Below are 23,605 nucleotides of genomic sequence, written 5' to 3'. Positions count from 1 at the left end.
GGACCCCAAAAACTTGAACTTAAGCTTCTACTGAAACCCCCTATACATTAAAAAAAAATAAAATTGACTCCTATAAGAAATACAACTCTAAATGTAACATTTCAATGGACTAGGAATATATTTGTTTGAAAAATTTTCCTTTTCCTGGTTTGAGAAAGTACACGTTTGATCGCGTACATAGGTCTGTGAAAATAACCCGAAGATCTATATTTTCGCCGACCACCATTACGATATCAAATAGTGGTGAAACATTTATTGCGGTATTGATGATTAGCGTATCCACATCTTCCGTGACTTGTGACAACATGAAATTTTCCCCTTCAAATTTTGTCTTCAACATTCTAATGAGGCGGGTCTTGTTCACATCATTCCCCAGGAATTCGGGAATTTCAACATGTGACACAGTTGTAACCATTGATGACATGCTTAAATTAGCAACAGCATTGGATATGGCGATTGTTAACACATTCTTTAAAAAGAGAGAAAATCATTTTATTACCTACAAAAGTGGACAACATCAATCCCAAATAGACTACTTCATGATAAGGAAAGAAGACATACGTGAATGCAAGGACTGCAATAGTTAGTGAGACAGTAATCAAACAACATAAGCTGCTTGTTCTGGACATCGAAGTTAAAAGCGAAACTAAACAAAAAGAGAGGACCACAAAAAATCAAGTGGTAGATGCTAAAAGATGAGAAAGAAGGTCTATTCAGGGAAAGAATAGTAGAAAAAATATGTTGGAACATGAAAGGAACACAATTTGGAGAAAAATGGCCAATATTATTAGAGAGACGGGTATTGAAATACTTGGGAAAACGTCAGGAAAGAAGCTTGAGGATAAAGAGACTTGGTGGTGGTCAAATGATGTACAAGGAAAAATAAAAGAGAAGGGAAAATTATATAAAAAGTGGCAAGAAACCAGATCGGACATAGATCTTCAAAACTATATGGTCGTCAAAAGGAAAGCGAAAGTAGCAGTAGCAAAACCTTAAGCAGAAGCGTATTCAAACCTATACGATCAACTTGATACCAGGGAAGGCGAAGCAAAGATATATAAAATAGCCAAACAGAGAGCAAAGAAAGCAAGAGATTTTAATCAGATTAGATGTATTCGAGATGAAAATAATAAAATACTAATTCACGAAAAGGATGTCAAAAAGAGATGGAGAAAGTATTTTGACAGGTTATTAAATGAATAATTTGACAGACAGCCTGTGGAGTTAACGGAGACAGTAAATGCAATGGCTACCAGACTAACAAACGAGGAAGTGGCTCAAGCGCTTCAAAAAATAAAGAAAGGAAGAGCAGTCGGACCAGATGACATTCCTGGGTAAGTATGGAGAGCATTGGGAGAGACAGGAATACGTTGCCTAGCAGGTCTATTTAATAGAATTATGGAAGTTGGACAAATGCCAGACGAATGGAGAAGCAGTATATTAGTACCTGTCTACAAAAACAAGGGAGACATACAACAATGTACAAACTACAGGGCTATAAAACTACTTAGCCACACCATGAAGATATGGGAGAGAGTAATTGATAGACGGATACGTGACGAAACCGAAATATCTGATAATAATCAATTTGGCTTTATGCAGGGTAGATCAACAACAGATGCAATTTTCATTGTAAGGCAACTGATGGAAAAATACAGGAATAAAGAGACCAACGCACATATGGTATTCATTAATCTTGAGAAAGCATATGATAAAGTTCCTCGAGAGATTCTGTGGTCTCAATAAGAAAGGAGTCCCTGGCGAATATGTAAAGATTGTGAGAGATATGTATGAGGGTGTAACGACTAGTGTTAGGACAGGTGTGGAAGAGACTGATAAATTTCAGGTGAAAGAAGGATTGCACCAAGGGTCGGTGCTTAGTCCTTATTTATTCTCATTAATTTTGGACCAGATAACAGCGAAACTATAGGGTAGCATTCCATGGTGCCTAATGTATGCTGATGATGTAGTGTTAATAGGAAATAGTGAAAGAGACTTAGAACAAAAACTGGAACAGTGGAGACCAGCTCTGAAGGAAAAAGGTTTAAAACTTAGTAGGAAAAAAACAGAGTATTTTGAATGTTCATTTAAAGATGGAGTTACTACAAATAAACTGGTACCTTTGGATGGTGAAATGATTGTGAAAAGCAATAGTTTTAAGTACCTAGGATCGGTATTACAGAGTAATAGAGAAATAGATGAAGATGCATGCAGTAGAATTAGGGCTGGATAGATGAAGTGGAAAGAAGCGAGTGGTGTGTTGTGTGACAGAAAAATTCCAATGAAGCTGAAGGGAAAATTCTATAAAACAGCCATAAGACCGGCTATGATGTACGGAACTGAATGTTGGGCAGTGAAAAAGAAAGGGGAACAACAAATGCATGTGGCGGAAATGAGAATGCTTAGATAGATGAGTGGAGTGACAAAGAAGGATAAAATTAGAAATGAGTATATTAGGGGAAGTCTAGATGTGGCACCAATTAATGCCAAAATGAGAGAGCATCGGTTAAGATGGTTTGGTCATGTTCAACGTCGAGAAGCTAATCACCCAATACGAAGAATAGCTGAAGTGCAGATTCCTGGAAGGAGTAGGAGAGGAAGACCAAAGAAGATCTGGGGGGAGACGATAAGACAGGACATGTTGGTAAAGCGGATTAACATTGATATGACCCATGATAGAATTGTGTGGAGAAATACAATTAGGGAAGCCGACCCCGCATAGGGATAAGGCAAAGAGAATGATGATGACACAGTTGTAACCATTGTCTCGTCAAAAAGTATGTCTACTGAAGCAGCTATTCGTGATTCTCGGGATAGCTGCGCGTATTTGGTACTACGGTCTGCTACATCTTCAGGATATTCGTCGAACACGATTATGGCATTGGATTTATATTTCGATCGAACATACGTGATATAGTTACTGCAAATAGATGCAAATGGTTCACCGCGGTGACTCGGTGACTCGGTGACTCAGTGACCAAATGACTCGGTGTAATAAGGCGACAATAGTAGAATATTTTTAGAAAAATATACGAAAAGCAGGTGGTGGTGGAGATGAATAACACTTTGTCACGCTGGTATAAACGTTTTTTTCATAAAATACGTCGGAAAGGAGATATTCCCAGAAAACTGTTATTAGGCGCCGTTTTTGAATATGGTGGTGCGAACGGTGGAGGTACGAGGTAGCAAAGTTGAAATTCGTAAAGAGCATAAAACTAGCAATTTTCAACACCCCCGGAAAATTTTTCAGGTAACCCCTTTTTTGTAAAAATGACTGAACTAGAACTGATTTTGTGATAAAATGTTATTATCAATGAGAAAGGATATAAATTGGGTTTTTATGAGTCTTTCAATAATTTTGGACAGTCCGGTAATAAGGCAATAGGTCTATAGTTGTAGGCATTTGATTCTTCACCACCCTTATGAAGTGGAATAATAATGGCTGTCTTTAGGCATTCTAGAAATTTAGATTTCCAGTGATCAATTAGTTCTTCATCAGTGATCGATAAAAATAATATTTGCACAATTTATGTGTATATCATTAACTAAACTTCCAAAAAGTTTTTTCATATAATTTGTAGCACTACTTAACCTCATTACTAATAAATATTACATATTTTTAATTATAGTTACTTTTAGTAAATATAAAAAGAACAAGGCTAACTAGATACTAATATATGTTTATACATAATTACTCACACACAAAAAACTAAATGTATTGTTATATCTCAATGTTGCTTAACATATTATTACGTTTAATCAAATAATATGCTTTATAGAAGTATTCCTTCTATCTATATTCTTTTTTGAAGAAACGTTACTATCTGAAAGTGGGGCAATAATAATTAACAGAAGAACTATTAACAACATAAGAGATGCAGATGACACTGTGAATAAAGTAAGCTCTACTGAACTACTACAAAACAAGACAAGCAGTTTCTGTGAAAAATGTTGACTACAAATGAATATCAAAAAAGAATATATATGATCATAACAAAGAAAACAAATATACAAACAAAAAGATAAAGGCAGTTTTTGTTTATATTTGATTCAGAGTTGGACTACCATCTCCATATAGCTATTTCAGCATCCTCAGTGAAACTATGCAGTCACAACTCTGAAAGAAATATAAACAATCTACGTATTTAAGGGAAACCATCGCGATACAATGATTCCACCTTTTGAGACGCAATCTAGCGACATCTCTCGTATTTAGAGGAAAACAACGAAAGCCCTAGATACAAAGTTTACTACTTTTTAAACAATTAGAATAATTGAAATAAAAATATAATAAACGATATTTTAAATCTAAGACTTTTCGTTAATAAACTGCTTTCTGGCTGCATCCTGTATCTCCGGCTTTTACAATATATAAGCAAAGAGACGACGAAAATAGGAGAAAGCAAATAGAGGACACTTAGGCCACGCATTTACCTTCTCTTCGTCTAGAAAAAGGACCGAAAGACAGTTTCTAAATATACAAACATATTTAGAAGTAGTACCGATAGAAAGGGTTAATAAATGGTTACACATTTACCTTAGGTAAATGTGTAACATTGCAAATCCTAAAGGATTATACAGTGCGCTGCAATAAATGTTACCCCCCTTATTAACTTATTTATTTTTAGTAAATAAGCAAAACGCTCGGACAGGTCGATTTTTAAAATAATTATAGTATATTATAGCATCAATGTTTCGAACTTTACGCGATCTCTCTTCAGATGACAGGCATAACTTTGATTTTTTTAAATATGAAAGTACATCATGTGACACATCATTTACAAGATTTTGAAATACTGATTACAAAAATGTATAACATTTTATATTTAAACGCATTTATTTTTTAGAATTCTGAGAAAACTAATAAGTATTTTTACAAAATTTAAACGCAGAATGAAAGATTACATGATTACGGAGGGCTAAAAGTCCCTTAGAATAAACACAAAGTTTTTTTTGAATGATATATTTGAAGTTAAAAATCAGACTAAATTTATTCTTTTTTTGACCCCTGTGACTTATTAAAATAAACATTATAGAAGTGCTCAGGGACTTTATACCCTCGAGAAACTGTAATAATTCATTCTGCGTTTAAATTTTTCAAAAATACTTATTAGTTTTCTCAGGATTCGAAAAAAAAATGAATGCATTTAAGAAGAAATCGACCGAAATTTTTCGCTTACGTTCTCAAAAAGGATTAAATTATTATACATTTTTGTAATCAGTATTTCAGAATATTTTAAACGAGGTGTCACATGACATACTCTCCCATTAAAAAAAATCAAAGTTATGACTGTCACTTGAAGAGGGATTGCGTAAAGTTCGAAACATTGATGCTATAATTATACTATGATTATTTTAAAAATCGACCTGTCCAAGCTTATGTACTAAAAACAAATAATTTAATAGGGAGGGGTAACACTTATTCCAGCGCACTGTATAAAAAGTTTATACATTGTAAATCATGATTCAGGAGTGCTCCTTGTAACAGTTAACATGTCTTGGTTTATTTATTTCTAGTGCATCTTGATTATGAATGTAGTATAAGATAAAGTATGTGATAATAACTAAGAAAACAAATACACAAACAAACATACATTTACGAAATGTACCGACGTACAAAAGATGTACAAATAACTAGGAACCTGGATTTTAGAAAATAATAGTCAAACAAAGGAAAACAATTCTTTACAACAAAAACCTTAAATTAGAACTGAAAGTTAGCGCTCTGAGATGCTGCGTGTTTTCGCTACTTACTGCAATATGAACTTGAAAGCTGGACATTGTAGTGTTAGATGCTTAGAATAGCATGGAAACAGAAGAAAACGAACAAGAAAGTATTGCGAGAAACGGGCAAAGAATACGAAATAATAAACACAATAAAATAAGAAAGTTACAATATCTGGCAATAATACAGGCAAAGATTAGAAAAGGAAGGAGTATAGGAAGAAGCAGAGTATCATGGTTGAAAAATTTAAGGGACTGGTTTAACTGCAGTTCCATATCACTTTTCAGAGCAGTGGTAGATAGAGTAAAGATAGTGATGATGGTATCTAACCTCCGATCCTATCATTGATTATTCTAAAGATTATTTTTTGATGATTTTAACTTCCAATCGTTTGGGAGTTTAAATATCTAGACATCACACTATGCAGCTACGGAAAGCTCGAAACAGAAGTGGAAGATCAGGTGAATAAAGCAAACAGAGCCGCAAGTTGCCTGAATGAAACAATATGGAGAAATAAAAACATCGGAAAAGAAGTGAAAGGCAGAATTTACAAAACAGTCATCAGACCAATAATAACATACGCGGCAGAAACACGACCTGACACAGAAAGGACAAAAAGAATGCTAGAAACAGCAGAGATGAAAACATTGCGAAAAATCGATGGTAAGACGCTGTGGGATAGAGTTACAAGTGCAGATATACGAAGGAGATGCAAGGTGGACAACATTGATAACTGGGTGAAAAGCAGAAGAGTGGAATGGAACGACCACATAAGCCGAATGACAACAAATAGAGTAGTAAGGACGGCGAGAGACGGTTCCCCAATAGGAAGACGATCAGTGGGAAGACCACGAAAAAGATGGAATGACAACTTACTGGAGGCACATTGAAAAACAGACAGAGTAATGTCTATATAAAAAGAAGAAGAAGAACTTCCAATCGTATAGTAAGATATTTGATCACGTGTTTAATTCTGTCCAATCAGATTAAAATTATACTGAGAATTATCTACTGTAGAAAATTAGTGATAGAATTTTTTTAAGTAGATTGTTTCTGTTTAATGGCAACCAGTTTCCTAGTTTTGACAACTGTCACATTTAAGAAAATATCCATAATATACGTATTAAAAGATAATCTTACGAATATCACACGACAGTAAGAATAAATAAAAAAATAATGCTTCATTTTTACTCAAATTTGTTGTCATTGGGCAATAGCCACTCGAGCCCTGCTGGCTCTCGTGTCTATTGCCAGACAACAAATTTTCGAAAAACTGTAGCATTATTTTTAATTTATTCTCACTCTCTTGTGATATTATACCCGAAAATTTTTCATAATATATTTAATGAGCTTTATTTACATAACGTTGTTGTAGAAACAAACGTCAACATACTGTCATTTCCAGATAGTTAAAAGGATGGCTCAATTATATGTATAAGAGGGGCATTGCAGATTAAATACTGATATTTATAAGTACTTATTCTGATTAGTTTATAAAGTATCAAAACAAGTTTGTTAGTTTAATTTGAAAAGTTATATGAAAGGCTTATTTATTCGAATTAAATAGTTTCCGATTATAGAATCAATACAGCAATATATGAAAGGACTACGTATATTTTTAAAATAATAAAGCCCCTGGTTCAATTTGTTAAGTTCAAAAATAAATTTTATTTTATCATTAAGCCAAAAACAATAGAATATTTTCCTTTGATTAGTACCAGTAAAAGTACGTAAATGAATTTTTCCACCTACCTCTACCGAAAGTATACTTTTCCGGAGCTGATTGTTGGGAGCAAAGTTGTACTTTTCCTCCCTAGGGAGGAAAATATTTTTCCTCCCTAGGGAGGAAAAGTAAAAGTGACGTCATGGTATTTCATTCATTAAATATAACTTATTGACGCCCTGTACAATTTCTATTTTCTATTACGTAAGTATCTATACATTTTAAGATTTATTTAAAAACACTCTGTATTTTGCAGAATGGTAAAAAACAGTAAATTGTTATTCTGATTTAACAATGTTTACATTAATAATTTGACTTATATTTGACAGTTGACAGTTATATTGTACCTACTTGCTAGTTTTAGTTCTAATAAATTTTGTTGGTTAGTTACATAAATAAATTAAGTAAAAATGAAAAAATGACTTGGTATTTGAGGAAGGTGGAAAAACCATATGTATAACATGGGAGTAAAGTACCTTTTCCTCCCTTGAATGATTACTGCCCTCCGCTACGCGTCGGGCAGTAAACTTCATTCTCGGGAGGAAAAGTAGCACTTTCCTCCCTTGTTATACAAATAGCTATAATCGGTTCCAGTGAACAGAATTAGGTTACAGTTGTAAACATTTCACAGACTTACCAAAGTGTAACTGAACCAAACCAAAAGAAAGAGTGGAGAAAACAGCACAACACACTTTCGCTCGCCGACGAAGATTTCACTCGGAACGGCGGTTCATATTAAACAAAATAAAGTAAAAGAAAAACAAGTATTTTACACGTACTTGTAATGCTAGAGAGTTTTACGAGTACTAGTGCTGGTAGTACCGCGTTTTGCAAAACGCGGTATCGCCACTTAATTCAACAGCGGTTTTCACTTTTTGGTAGGAGACCTTGACTTTGGTGTGGACAGTCAAGACGATGTTGGTCGAATGAAGATGAATAATTGTTTTATTAGGGAACAATTTGATGATCCATAAAAGGTGGAATAAATTTTTTTAACAACAATTTGGTTTTAAAATCCGTTATTATAAAAAATAGTACCAAACAATGAGAACATGTAAGATATATTTTTAGAGTACCAAAAAGTTCACAAAGCATATGACATAATCAATAACTATGTATATAAAAAACAATAGAAAACAGTAAAGTAAACATAATGTACTTTTAATTAACGAAAAACTAGTAGTATAATTGGTAATTACCATGTGGGAAAGAGGTCGGAATTTTACATCAAGCGCCCCAAATTTAAGCCCCATCCACTTGAGTAGTTGCTAAAAAACTCCGGTATACCCCGCCAGATAATTGACAACGTGCTCCATAGAGGAGCGATCTTATCCTAGTCCACGAAACATTAATATGCTGGTTTTTTGAATTTTAATGATTTCTCTTCCACTTGTCTCTTTATAAATGTAGCGTCTGTGCATGATCTTCCCGACCTAATACTCTGGGCTAATTAGCAAAATTCATAGAAAAGTTATTTACCAGCAATTTTATTGCTGGAATCGAATTATAAGATCCTATATATTAATAATATAGGTATGCAAAGTCCGCAGATAGTGTGCTACTTTTTTTATAACCAAAATGGCGCCGACAAATCGTATTTTTTTCAATTATTGCTCTGTAACTCCGAAGATTTTAACTTTACAACAAAAACACCCAAATAAAAATTCACCGCAATTAAATTCTGCATAGAGATATGTTTTTCACGATTTGCTCCGGCGAAAATTTTCCTCGGAAAATGCGGGTTTTCCTAACAAAAACTATAATTTTCAAATGAAGTTTTAGGTAAGTAATTATTAATCAATAATTAAATAACTTAGTGACATCAAAGCTTTCTTGGTATAGATTGTAATTCCAGAAGCCGGTGAAAATTAAACGAATATTTTAGCAACAATTCAATTGTTAATTAACAATTTACGATCGCAATAATAACCAAAATAATCATGATACATTGATCAAACTTATAAAGATTATAAAGATGAGATGCTTATTTAATATTTTATCGACAAAATATAAATTTTTCTTTATTTTGCATAATCTTTAAATTTTGAAAAAAAAAATAGTTATAATACGTTGGTCTAATTAGTAAAGTACAAAGAAAGGTTATTTACCAGCAATTTTATTGCTTTAATCGAATTATAAGATCCTATATATTATTAATATAGGTATGCAAAGTCCACAGATAGTGTGCTACTTTTTTTATAAACAAAATGGCGCCGACAAATCGTATTTTTTTCAATTATTGCTCTATAACTCCGAAGATTTTAACTTTACACCAAAAACACTCAAATAAAAATTCACCCCAATTTAATTCTACATAGAGGCATGTTTTTCCCGATTTGCTCCGACGAAAATTTTCCTCGGAAAATGTGGGTTTTTCCAACAAAATCTCGAATTTTCAAATAAATTTTTTGGGCCAGTAATTATTTATTAATAATTATATAGCTTGGTGAAATAAAAGCTTTCTTGGTATAGATTATAAATTCAGAAGCCGGTGAAAATGAAACGAATATTTTAGCAACAATTTAATTGTTAATTAACAATTTACAGTCGCAATAACAACCAAAATAATCATGAGACATTGATCAAACTTAGAAAGATTATAAAGGTGTGATGCCTATTTAATATTTTGTCGACAAAATATAAATTTTTCATTGTTTGCATAATCTTTAAATGTTTAAAAAAAATTGTTATAAACAAATTAACATTTCTTAGAAATTGTCTATTATATTCTAATTTTAAAAAATACTTAAAATGCGTATTTCATAGGTCTTGAAAATGAATGCTTTAAAAAATTTTTCCAACTATTTGCAAAAAAGTTATGAAACAGCAAAATAAATTTTCGATTTCTCCATTGTTTATAATTTGTTTTAATTGTTTCAAAGCTTAAAAGTGAGTCTATGGTACAATCTAATTACTCACAAAGAATGTCAAAAATTAGTGCAATGGTTATATTTTAATCAAAGATTAAAAATACTTTTTTTTGTAATTTTTAGCGCGAAAGTAGGCCTGATACGGCATTTTAACCCTTACATCTTTATATATTTTAGAAACTGTTTGCTTAATTCGTAAACACATGCATGTCTTTCCAGCAAGGCCTCGTCATGACTACTCCACCAGAAATTCAAATTTTGATGTCTATTTACCGATCCCGTCCTCTGAGTTAGTAAAGAAATCTATATTATATTCCGCAAAAAAACTATACAACCATCTTCCTTTACAACTCAAATCTGCAACATCTTTCCCCAAGTTCCGTAAAATGACAAAAGCTCATCTATCTAAAAGACCATATTATTCAGTAGAAGAGTTTCTTAATGACTAACTAAGAAATTACAGTAATGTACAAGTAACCAAACTTATCTATATTTGGGTGTCACATGCAGCAGCTTAAACTTATTAGTTCCTATGTCTATAAATAGTTTACTTTGTTGATATTCACTTTGCAATTTCTATAAATTGTTGCAAATATATCGATTTTGTTTTTTTTTCTTTACTTTATTAACTTATATTTTGTATTTATGTATATTTTTTTTTATATTGACGATTTATCAAATTTCAGAAAATTGTATTTGTTATTGTTATTGTTAGATATTATTTATTTATTTTTTCTGACTTTAATTAAGCTTTGTCCATAAAATTTATATTTTCAGTGACAATAAAGCATATTTCTATTCTATTCTATATTCTATGATACAGAGCCGGAGATAAAATGTTCACTCGAAGCGACTGACACGCTTACTCGCGCGAGTTGTGTATGTGGGCGGGTAGCTACGGTACTGTATTATTCTACTTTCGCTCGTGTAAATTACAAAAAAATATATTTATAATCTTTAATTAAAATATAACCATTAAACTGATAATCGATATTTTTTATAAATAATTAGCCTGTACTTAAAACTCACTTCTACGCTTTGAAAGAATTAAAAAAAAATTATAAACACCGTAGTAATCGTATGTTTACTTTGCTGTTTCATAACTTTTTTGCAAATGGCTGCAAAAAAGTTTTAAAGCATTCATTTTCAAGATATTTGAAATGCGCATTTTAGCTATTTTTTAAAAATTATAATATAATAAAAATTTTCTGAGAAACGTTAATTTGTTTATAACTATTTTTTTAAACATTTAAAGATTATGCAAAAAAATAAAAAAATTATATTTTGTCGACAAAATGTTAAACAGGCATCTCATCTTTATAAGATTTCAAAGTTTGATCAGTATATCATAATTATTATGGATATTATTGCGACCGTAAATTATTAATTAACAATTGAATAGTTGCTAAAATATTCGTTTAATTTTCACCAGATTCTGGAACTATAATCTAAACCAAGAAGGCTTTTAAGTCACCAAATTATTTAATTATTGGTAAATAATTACTTATCTAAAACTTTATTTGAAAATTAAAGATTTTGTTGGGAAAACCCGCATTTTCCGAGGAAAATTTTCGTCGGATCAGATCGGGAAAAACACGTCTCTATGTAGAATTTAATCACGGTGAATTTTTATTTGGGTGTTTTTGTTGTAAAGTTAAAATCTTCGGAGTTATAGAGCAATAATGGAAAAAAACACGATTTTCGGGCGCCATTTTGTTTATAAAAAAGGTAGCACACTATCTGAGGACTTTGCATACCTATATTATTAATATATAGGATCTTATAATTCGATTCCAGCAATAAAATTGCTGGTAAATAACTTTTCCCAAAAATGGCCTATTCTCCGATAATCAGCCCAGACTATAAATCTTTGTTGTTCTGCTACTAGTGTTACAAATTCATTCAGTGTAAGCATTTCACAGACTTACCAAAGGGTAACTGAACCAAACCAAAAGAAAGGGCGGAGAAAACAGCACAACACACTTCTAGACTAAGCCCAGACACGCGATAATTTACGGCGCCGTAAGAGCCGTAAAATGAAGCGCTAAAATGGGTCCCACGGTAAGAGTAGTGGATGGACAGACTGAGCTGTAAAATATCGCGTAGCAACATCGAACGGGCCCATCTTCGGCGTGTGTCGCAAACGAATGGACCTGGGTCAAAATTTGTAGCTCATCTAGCCATAACAACGACCAAAACACTGTATTTACATCTCGCGACATGCCGTAATTTACATCCCCGTCTGGCCATGCTTTTTACTTCCGCTACTGCCGCTTCATTTTACTGCGCTTAATGCTCTTACGGCGCCGTAAATTATCGTCTGTCTAGACTAAGGCTTTGGCCATACGGGCGATTTTTTACGGCGCCGTAAGAGCAGTAGGCGCAGTAAAATGAAGCGGCAGTAGCGGAAGTAAAAAGCATGGCCAGACGGGGATGTAAATTACGGCGTGTCGCGAGATAAAAATACAGGTTTTTGGTCGTTGTTCTGGTTAGATACTTGTTGTGGCACTAACATACTGTGGAAAATGAAAACAGGAATAGATGTAAATAATAATTTTAATTCTGGTAATTGTTTTAAATTTATTCATACATACTTTCAATATTATGATAACTATAACGCCCAGAGTCCTCTTTATAGGACTGGTTATAATTCAAAAATTAAAATAATTTCATGAATATTAAATTTCTTTATTAAGAACAAGATTACTGATAATTATGTATAAGTAAAATTTTAAAATTTGAAAACAAAATAATTCCGGCGAAATGGGTTTAGTTAATTTTTTAACGAAAATGTAACTCGCAGTCATACACGCTTGTCTGACCACGCACTATGCGACGGCCAATAAAATGAATTCGTCTCTTCGTTTGTGACACGCCAAAGATGGGCCGTTTCGATGTTGCTGCGCGATATTTTACAGCTCAGTCTGGCCATCTACTATTCTCAGCGTGGGACCCATTTTCGCGCTTATTTTTACGGCTCTTACGGCGCCGTAAATTATCGCCCGTGTGGCCAAAGCCTAAAAGGCCTGACACGCGATAATTTACGGCGCCGTAAGAACCGTAAAATGAAGCGCGAAAATGGGTCCTAAGATGAGAGTAGTAGATGGCCAGACTAAGCTGTAAAATATCGCGTAGCAACATCGAACGGGCCCATCTTCGGCGTGTGTCGCAAACGAATGGACCTGGGTCCAAATTTGTAGCTCGTCTAGCCACAACAACGACCACAACACTGTATTTACATCTCGTGACATGCCGTAATTTACATCCCCGCCTGGCCATGTTTTTTACTGCCGCTACTTCTGCTTCATTTTACTGCGTTTAATGCTCTTACGGCGCCGTAAATTATCGCCTGTGTGGCCCTAGGTTTAGATAAGCTCGTCGACGAAGATTTCACTCGGAACAGCGGTTCCGAGTAGTTTATAGTATTTTACACGAACTTTGTAAGGCTAGAGAGTTTTACGGGTACTAGTGCTGGTAGTACCAACGCTATCGACACCTGGTTCAACAGCGATTTTCACTTTTTCGTAGGAGACCTTGACTTTGGTGTGGACAGTCAAGATGATGTTGGTCGAGTGAAGATGAATAGTTGTTTTATTAAGGAACAATTTGATGATCCATAAAAGGTGTAATAATTTTTTGAACAACAATTTTGTTTTAAAATCCATTGTTACAAAAAATAGTACCAAACAATGAGAACATGTAAGATATATTTTTAGAGTACCAAAAAGTAGACAAAGCATATGACATAATCAATAACTATTTATATAAAAAAATAGAAAACAGTAAAGTAAACATAATGTACTTTTAATTAACGAAAAACTAGTAGAATATTTGGTAATTACCATGTGGGAAAGAGGTCGGAATTTTACAACAAGCGCCCCAAATTTAAGCCTCATCTACTTGAGTAGTTGCTAAAAAACGCCAGTATACCCCGCCAGATAACTGACAACGTGCTCCATAGATGAGCGATCTTATCCTAGTCCACGAAACATTACTATGCTGATTTTTTGAATTTTAATGATTTCTCTTCCACTTGTCTCATTATAAATGTAGCGTCTGTGCATGATCTTCCCGACCTAAATCTTTGTTGTTCTGCTACTAGTGTTACAAATTCATTCAGTGTAAGCATTTGACAGACTTACCAAAGGGTAACTGAACCAAACCAAAAGAAAGGGCGGAGAAAACAGCACAACACACTTCTAGACTAAGCCCAGACACGCGATAATTTACGGCGCCGTAAGAGCCGTAAAATGAAGCGCTAAAATGGGTCCCACGGTGAGAGTAGTGGATGGCCAGACTGAGCTGTAAAATATCGCGTAGCAACATGGAACGGGCCCATCTTCGGCGTGTGTCGCAAACGAATGGGCCTGGGTCAAAATTTTTAGCTCATCTAGCCATAACAACGACCAAAACACTGTATTTACATCTCGCGACATGCCGTAATCTCCATCCCCGTCTGGCCATGCTTTTTACTTCCGCTACTGCCGCTTCATTTTACTGCGCTTACTGCTCTTACGGCGCCGTAAATTATCGCCTGTGTGGCCCTAGGGTTAGATAAGCTCGTAGACGAAGATTTCACTTGGAACGGCGGTTCATATTAAACAAAATAAAGTAAAAGATAAACAAGTTTATAGTATTTTTCACGTACTTGTAAGGTTGAAGAGCTTTACGAGTACTAGTGCTGGTAGTACCGCGTTTGCGTTTTGCAAAACGCGGTATCGACACCTGGTTCAACATCGATTTTCACTTTTTCGTAGGAGCCCTTGATTTTGGTGTGGACAGTCAAGATGATGTGGGTCGAGTGAAGATGAATAATTGTTTTATTAGGGAACGATTTGATTTTTTATATTAACTCCTAGAGAGATCTGCAATCTGCCTATTAGGCAATAAGCGTTTTTTCTGACAATGGAGCTGATGACATGTAGGTAGAGTATTATTCCAGTGAATAATCTCTTTTAAATATATCTAAACCTAAGTTAAACATTGTTGGTATGATTTTACAATAATTTGCCTTAAAAAAACTAAGCCAAAGTCTGTGTGATATAAATAGATCGGATGGCAGTAGACGTTTTAGCCTACGGATTTCATTGGCATCGCGCACGTTTAGTTGGGCCGCTAACCGATTCGGGTGAACTGACACTTTTTCACTATAGTTGACACTAAAACGATGTATGGCCTCTTTGATGGATTCTAAAGGGATATCATGCTGAATGATTTCGTTACTGACGTAGTAGGGAGCATCAACAATAGTTCGTAGTACTTTATTTTGGAACCTCTGCAAGATGGATATGTTGGAGTTGCTAGCAGTTACCCACAGCTGGATGCCGTAGGCCCACACAGGTTTTAAAATTGTTTTGTATAATAATATTTTATTGTCTATGGAGAGTTTTGATCTGCGACCGATGAGCCAATACATGTTTCTTAATTTGAGGCCAAGTTGCTTGCGCTTAGTGAATATGTGTATTGTCCAAGTCAGTCGTCGATCCAGGTGTATTCCTAGGTATTTACCGCTATCAGATTGTGGAAGTTGACAATCAATAAATTGAACAGGTGGGCACGTTTCTCTGCGGAGGGTAAACGTCACATGTGTTGATTTCAATCCATTTGCTTTAATACGCCATTTTTTTAGCCAGTTTTGGACCTTGTTTTGGACTAGTTTGCAGGTTCCTAGAGGCTGATGTTGGGTCAGTGTGGGACGTCAAAATGGCTGTATCATGGGCAAATGTCGCAACAGTGGTAAGTCGTGTTAATGGCACGTCTGCAGTATACAATAAGTACAGAATCGGTCCAAGTACGCTACCTTGTGGAACTTCTGGATTTATTGGATGCAGCTCTGTATATTCACTTCCATGCCATGTTTTAATTGGAAGTGCCTATCTGTCAGGTATGATTTTAGAAGTTGAAAGTGGGGATGGGTAGCTTCTTTAGTTTAACTTGCAATCCTTCATGCCACACCTTGTCAAAAGCCTGAGATATATCGAGGAAAGCTGCTGAACAATATCTTTTACTATGCAGGTCCTTATTGATTTGATTTACCACTCTATGAACTTGTTCTATTGTCCCGTGTTTATTGCGGAATCCGAATTGGTGATCTGGAATTATCTTCTTTTCGACTATTATAGTTTTTAGCCTTTTAACATATAGCTTCTCAAAAACCTTGGAAAGAATTGGCAGTAGACTTATCGGTCTGTAGGAAGACAACTCTTCTGTTTTCTTCCCGGGCTTGGCTATCATAACGATCTGGCAACTTTTCAGATGCTAGGGAAATAATTTAGTCGTAGTATAGAATTAAAAATGTAAGTAATAAGTCTATAGCACTTTTCGGATAGTTCTTGAAGAATTTTTCCAGATACCAAATCGAAACCAGGAGCTTTTCGTATGTTAATTTCTTCCATAATTGTTTGTTTGACTTCTCTAATAGTGAACTTGTTATGAGGCAGGTCCATTTGGAAGGGTACATTTAGATAGTAGTCGGTAATTTCGTGTTCTTCTTCAGCAGATAATTCTGAAGGAAAGGGCATGAAGACTTTTTTCAGATATTTGCCAAAAGCTTCAGATTTTTCTTTATCATTTCTGGCCCAGGTGTTATCATTTCTGATTCATGGATTAGGCAAGTAAGACCTTTTTAATTTTTTCGTTGCTTTCCACAGCGAATAATCTGTGGCTTCTGTAGGTGTAAGGCTTTCCAGGTAACACTGGATTCCCTGATTTTGTTTTGCTATGATTAGCTCTTTCAATTCTTTGGTGGCTTTGTTCAATTTTTTCTTGTTTTCTGTGGTCCTAGCTTGTTGCCATTGTTTCCTCAAGTGTCTTTTTGATGCAATTTTTTCTCTGACTGAAGGAGATATTTCATATTTTCCTTGACGCGTTTCATAGTGTGGGGTAGCAAGCCAGGCCGCCTCCTGTATAATCTTGGTCAACTTTCTGCCCCTACTTCTATGTCAAATTTAGTTTTTAATGGCTGATTTAAGGTAATTAAATGCTCTAATTTTTCCCTGAATACTCCCCAATCGGTTTTATTATTATATAGGGATGGCTGTTTTGACTGATCCAATATTTTTGAATATTGGATCAGTCACAATTTGATGATCCATAAAAGATGTAATAATTTTTTTGAACAACAATTTTGTTTTAATAGTTATTTATGATATAAGTATTAAAAGTACAATTTTAAGGCACGCATGTGAAAGTTTGCAGAATTCGCTTCGCTCATTCTGCAATTCACATGAGTGCCTTAAAAATGTACTTTTTAACACGTATACCATACAATATTTTTTCTACAAACGTTATAATTTATAAAATATATACAATATTTTTGTTAATTGCTGAAACCATGAAACCTATGACCCGTAAAAGGTAGAACTGGTCGTCTACACTCGAGGGGAATGTCTAAAAATTCTTAGCGAAAATATTATACCGTTACATAAACTTGTTTGTCTACAAACGTGTTAAAAATGAAATAATACAGTTTAAATTAAATTTTAAAAAACCTTTTAAACCACCTTTTTCAAATTGCGCAAGTTGTACTATTAATATTAATGTTAATAAATGAAATATAAATATTTTGACATTTCACAATTTGACAATTCACTTTTAACTGCAGTGCTTTAAAATTTTTATAGCACTAGTGCTTTAAAGTAGCATTTTTATCGCTCCTATGGAGTGCTAAAATAGTATATTGTGCAACAAGTGCAGAAAGATACTAATTTTTCACGAGTTTGAAAAGTTGCGGTACGAGTGCAAGCGAGTGCCGCAATTCAAACGAGTGAGACATTATCTTTCTGCACGTGTTTCACACTATACTTTTTCTACAAGCACAGTTTTTCCTAAAAATAAAAATCACAATTTCCAAACGACGATTAATTATAATAGGTACCTATGTGATAAATTTTAAACTGTATTTAATTAATACCTACTAATCAATTTAAATTCCTTATACCTAAATAAATTGCACAGAAATCAGTTAAAAAATTAATGCACTGCCTTAATTTGTTTAAATTTAAACAATTATTACACATTATTGACATTATATTTATGCAGTCACGGATTTACACAAAACCTACTTCATTCGACGTCTCTTGCACAGGTTGCTAAATCCTTATTGGTTATTTGATAATTATAAAATGTTTAATAAGAATAAAATTGTAAAATAAAACAGTTGTAACATCCATAATTTAGTTTCTATGCTATAGTTAAATATAATAATTGTCTTATAGGTTATATATTTGTCTAAAGTTTAACCACGGATGTAAACAGAATATAACGTTACTCAGAATGCGGTAGTCCACGGATGTAAACAGAATATAACGTTACTCAGAATGAGGTAGTCAACTGTGCAGAAAAGAACTTTGCGGCACAGAAACGTCACTTTGCGGCACAGAAACGTCACTTTTCTGCACACTAATGTCAAATATCTTATACTGTGAGAAAATATCAAGTTTGCTAACATAAAACCGTGCAGAAAAGTGCACTTTGAATAGTGGTTGTAGAAAAATTGCATTTTTAACACGGTTGTAGAAAAAATCCATCATTATAAAAAAAATAGTACCAAACAATGAAAACATGCAAGATATGTTTTTAAAGTAGGTAACAAAAAGTAGGCAAAGCATATGACATAATCAATAACTATTTATATAAAAAAAGAGAAAACAGTAAAGAAAAAATGTATCTGTAATAATTAAAAAAAAAACTAGTATTTATTTGGTAAGTACCATGTGGGAAAGGGGACGGAATTTTACATCAAGCGCCCCAAATTTAAGCTTCATCTACTTAAGTAGTTGCTAAAAACTCCGGTGTACCCCGCCAGATAGCTGACAACGTGATCCACCAAGCATTGGCGAAATATCCCTAAAACAATGAGAGGAAGTGGAGCGTTCTTATCCTAGTAGAAATATTTTAAAATCAGGAAATCTACGGTTTCGTTTTGATTCAAATCTGTCTCCCTCCATCCTCCGATACTATTTCTAGGTCTACCTGTTGTCAAGGATGCTCTGAGGTCTGCTCTGCTTGTCTTCCTCAGAGCCTTCTTGACAACAGGTAGACCTAGAAATAGTACTATCGGAGGATGGAGGGAGACAGATTTAAATCAAAACGAAACCGTATATTTTCTTATTTTACTAATGATACACTCTGTATTAGAGTACACAGACTCAATTCATACGGGTTCTCTGAACCGTAAATTGGAATATTTTTCTAACGGTGCCTTTTGGTATTGTCATACCTGGGTTAAACAAAGAACTTGAATCGAGTCGAAATTTATTTCAGAAATATTTTAGTTTTGGGTAAGGTGGTATAAGTTGTGCGATTTTTAGATTTTTTCTCGTTCTAGTTCTTGTTCTTTTTCTTTTTGTGTGGATATGACTCTGTTTTTTTCAATGTGGCTTCAGTAAGTTGTCGTTCCACTGTTTTCGTGGTCTTCCCATCGATCGTCCTCCTATTGGAAAACCGTCCCTTGCCATCTTCACTACTATATTTTTTGTTGTCATTCGGCTTATATGATCTTATCACCGGAGAAGTGTTAAAGCAATTACCAAGGAGAGCCATAATAAAATTAACACATATTATAAATGCTTCCTTTAGGCTGAGGTATGTACCAAAGATATGGAAGGTGGCAGAAATTATAATGACATTAAAAACAGGAAAACACTACAAGAAGCTTCTTCATATAGGCCTATTTCACTGTTGCCTGTCATGTCGAAATTATATGAAAAACTACTTTTGAAGAGACTAAAACCAATTATACAGCAAAAAATCTAATTCCTAATCATCAGTTTGGGTTTAGACAAAGCCACTCAACGATAGATCAGGTGCATAGAATAACAGATATAGTAGAAAAAGCTCTAGAAGAACGAAAAGTCTGTTCTGCAATTTTTCTTGATGTAGCGCAGGCTTTTGACAAAGTGTGGCATGAGGGATTATATCACAAAAGGAGATGCTACTTACCAAAACAATATTCTGAACTCCTAGAATCATATATATCCGACAGATACTTTCGAGTTAAAAATGAGGAAGCATATTCAGAATTAAGAGAAGTTAAAGCTGGAGTTCCACAAGGAAGTGTCGTAGGGCCAGTGCTATATCTGCTCTATACCAGCGATATCCCATCATTAGAACCAAACACAATTGCGACATTTGCAGACAACACAGGCATTCTAGCAGTCGGACAAAAGCACGAGGAAGCAGCAACTATGCTACAAAACTCTGTTGAACAAATTAATATCTGGACCAGGCGATGGCGTATCAAATTGAATGAAACAAAATCTGTTCATGTTAATTTTACTAACAAAAGAGAACAATATATCCCAGTCAGTATAAATAGAAACCAAATACCAAAAAATATTTGGGTATGACATTAGATTCAAAGCTACGTTGGAAAGCGCATATCAAGGAAAAATGGAAGAATTAGAAATTAAGTTCAGAAAGATGTACTGGTTAATGGGGAAAATCCACTCTGTCTACTTATAACAAATGCTATTGTATAAGCAAGTCCTTAAACCAACATGGACATATGGGATACAGCTATGGGGCTGTACAAAAGAAAGTAACATCCAAATCATACAACGATACCAGAATAAAGTGTTAAGGAACATCGTCAACGCTCCATGGTACTTCAGAAACTGTGATCTTCATCGAGACGTCCAGATGGATACGTTAGTCAGACAATAAGTAAGTTTGCCGAGAGTCATGAACAAAGACTCTCCAACCATGTGAATGTCGAGGCCATCAATCTCCTAGACAACGCCAACCAGATAAGAAGACTTAAGAGAACGAAGCCGTTTGAGTTAGTGCTAAGTTAAATAAGTGCGTTAAGTGAAAAAGCAGAGCAAAGTGCGGCTATAGTGTACACGTTAGCTAGTAGTGCTACTATGTATTAGAGCCGAAAGATTATTGCTGAATATGACCTTAGATATGTTTTTTGTAATATTTTGTAGTTAGAACTAACTTGCTTATTGATCATTGATTGATCAGATAGCAATAATCATAAGATTCCTGTTGAAGTTTTATTAAAAAAAAATCGGCTTATATGATCGTTCTTCTAGGTACCTTGTGGATTCGTTATAAGGACCTCTTTTTGAGTAAGTCTGTGCAAAAAAAACGAATCGGAACAATTTACCTAACGGGGGCGAGCATACACCTAATACACCCATACATTTAATTTGTTTAGAAGGAGAAGCTATTGATGATATCACCATTATAACACAATTCCCACTTGAGAATCATTCTTGATTTCGTTGACGTTTATTCACACTAATAATTTGTGCAAAGTTAATTTAAGTACATGGTTTCTAACTCATCCAAAAGTTTTCCAGTGCCTATTCTAATTAACCAAATCAAATTCTTTTGGTGCCGGTCTATAATTAATATTTTCGTTAATTGATACAGACAGTATTTTAATGACATTAATTGTTTATAAAATGTGTATTGTTCCGATAATAGCATTTTAAGTAAATAGGTATTTAAATATTACGTAAATAGGTATGTGTTGTATCTTCAGTTCCTAAGTCATGTTCAAAAATTTCCTTTTTTTGTATCCTGTTGCAAGTAATGGAAATGATCAAGTAGTGATGGAAAATATTTAGTAATCACTAAGACAATTTTCTAGAAATATCAACGCATTAAATATCCACAGAGAACGGTAGTTCTCACCAGTGGCGCACAACACCCCTACAAGCGACACTATATATACACGAAATTTTCGATTTTCTAAACCTGACTGAACTGAAAATTGGGCCAAATCCCATCTTAAAGTATAGGAAAAGATTCGTCCATCCATATGTTACATCTCCATTTTAGTCCAAGAATGTAGATTTTACGGCCCTTCCCATTTAGAGTCTGTTTTTCGTTCTCGTCCCCAAAACTCTCAAAAATTTCAAAAACTTAAGCCCGACCTTTGCCGCTTCTGATAGCACAGATCATTACCTTTCCAACGCATGTTTAATTTTGAAAATCGGTTATACCGTTCAAAAGCTATCGAGCTCAGAAATATGACTCAATTTTTATTTAAAACGGGAAAATGTTTGTATGTATGTATGTATGTATGTATGTATGTATGTATGTATGTATGTGTGTGGAAAAGTTACACCGATCTGAATTTTTTTTCTGTGTTTCAAGAGGGTATGAGGGCCGATTCAGAACCGGTCTAATTTTTGACTTCTGACTACCCGTAAGCCAGCTAGAGGACTAGGTAGATACAAAATAGCATATTTTTGGGCGTATATATCTTAGGTTCAAGGAGAGACAGGAAAACCTCAAATAAACCAAATCAATAGGGTTGAGTTAAGCTTTCAAATGGTGCTTAAGCGATCAACTTGAGACATACACATTGCTCACCATGGCCGAAAAACTGAAAAATTGAACTTTGAAAATTTTGGTTTTTCGACAATTACTCAAAATTTCAACCTACGAATTGCGCCAGTAACTGAGTGTTTGTAAGAGGACTCAGGACGCATCTAACGGTGTATATCTCATAGCTGGGAAAATTTGAATTTTTTAGTTATAGGTTTCATAAATATGATCAAATCTATTTCTTATGGGAAAAACCGTTTTTCAAGCTCAATAATTCCTGTAATACGTTCAGTTATCATACTTGATCTTGGATGCAGCAGATACTACTTGTCAATACGTTTTAAACTCATGTTTAGTTATCAACATTAGTTCAGCCCTTCAGAAGTTATAGAGCTCCGAAAGTATAATTAGTCCAGGAACTGAAACTTTTCACTTCGCAATTTTTACAGAATGGACCGATTTGCTTGAAAATTTGACAATAAGTAGTGGATAGTCCAAGGATCAAAATCTATATGATGCCGACAGATGCTTTTACCATGGGGTGGTTACCACCCCATCTCGAGGGTGGAAATTTTTTATTATATTTTGACCGCAAATGTTGGTAAAAACATTGTAAGCAAAAAATGTTTTATATTTTTTTGATAAAATTAATAGTTTTCGATTTATTGGTTATCGAAACTTAGTTTATATCAAAAAAATCATTGTTATTAATCAATCATTGTTTATGTACTTGTAGTGGTTACGATGCTGTTTGATTGGGCAATCCGAGTTCATTTGCCGGCCATAATTACATAATTATTAGGATGGCTGGGATATGAACTCGGATTGTCTTATCACTGGTGTCGTAAGTACCAGATCATTTGGGAGAGAATGCGACTAAGGCGACCCCAGAAAACGGCAATTCTCGCTAGTGGCGCACAACCCCTCTACATGCGACACTATATATACACGAAATTTTCGATTTTCTAAATCTGACTGAATTAAAAAATTAAAGTTTAGAAA

General features: G+C 34.2%; 1 protein-coding gene across 5 annotated transcripts in view; it reads right to left on the bottom strand.

The window, feature by feature from the left end:
- LOC114334979 (fatty-acid amide hydrolase 2-B) overlaps window positions 1–23,605 on the bottom strand; it is a 328,905-nt gene that overhangs the window by 138,529 nt on the left and 166,771 nt on the right. Inside the window, exon 1 of one of the 5 annotated variants that reach the window (XM_050651633.1) lies at window positions 8,086–8,343. The exons of the other annotated variants lie outside the window; for them this stretch is intronic. The gene's annotated coding sequence lies outside the window, so the exon portion shown is untranslated. Of the gene's footprint in view, window positions 1–8,085; window positions 8,344–23,605 lie in introns of those variants that run through there. 5 annotated transcript variants of the gene reach the window in all.

The sequence above is a fragment of the Diabrotica virgifera genome, chromosome 5 (genome assembly GCF_917563875.1).
Source record: "Diabrotica virgifera virgifera chromosome 5, PGI_DIABVI_V3a".
Lineage (NCBI taxonomy): Eukaryota > Metazoa > Arthropoda > Insecta > Coleoptera > Chrysomelidae > Diabrotica > Diabrotica virgifera.
The sequence above is the reverse complement of the archived record's forward strand: the minus strand, read 5'-3'. Positions and strand labels throughout refer to the sequence as shown.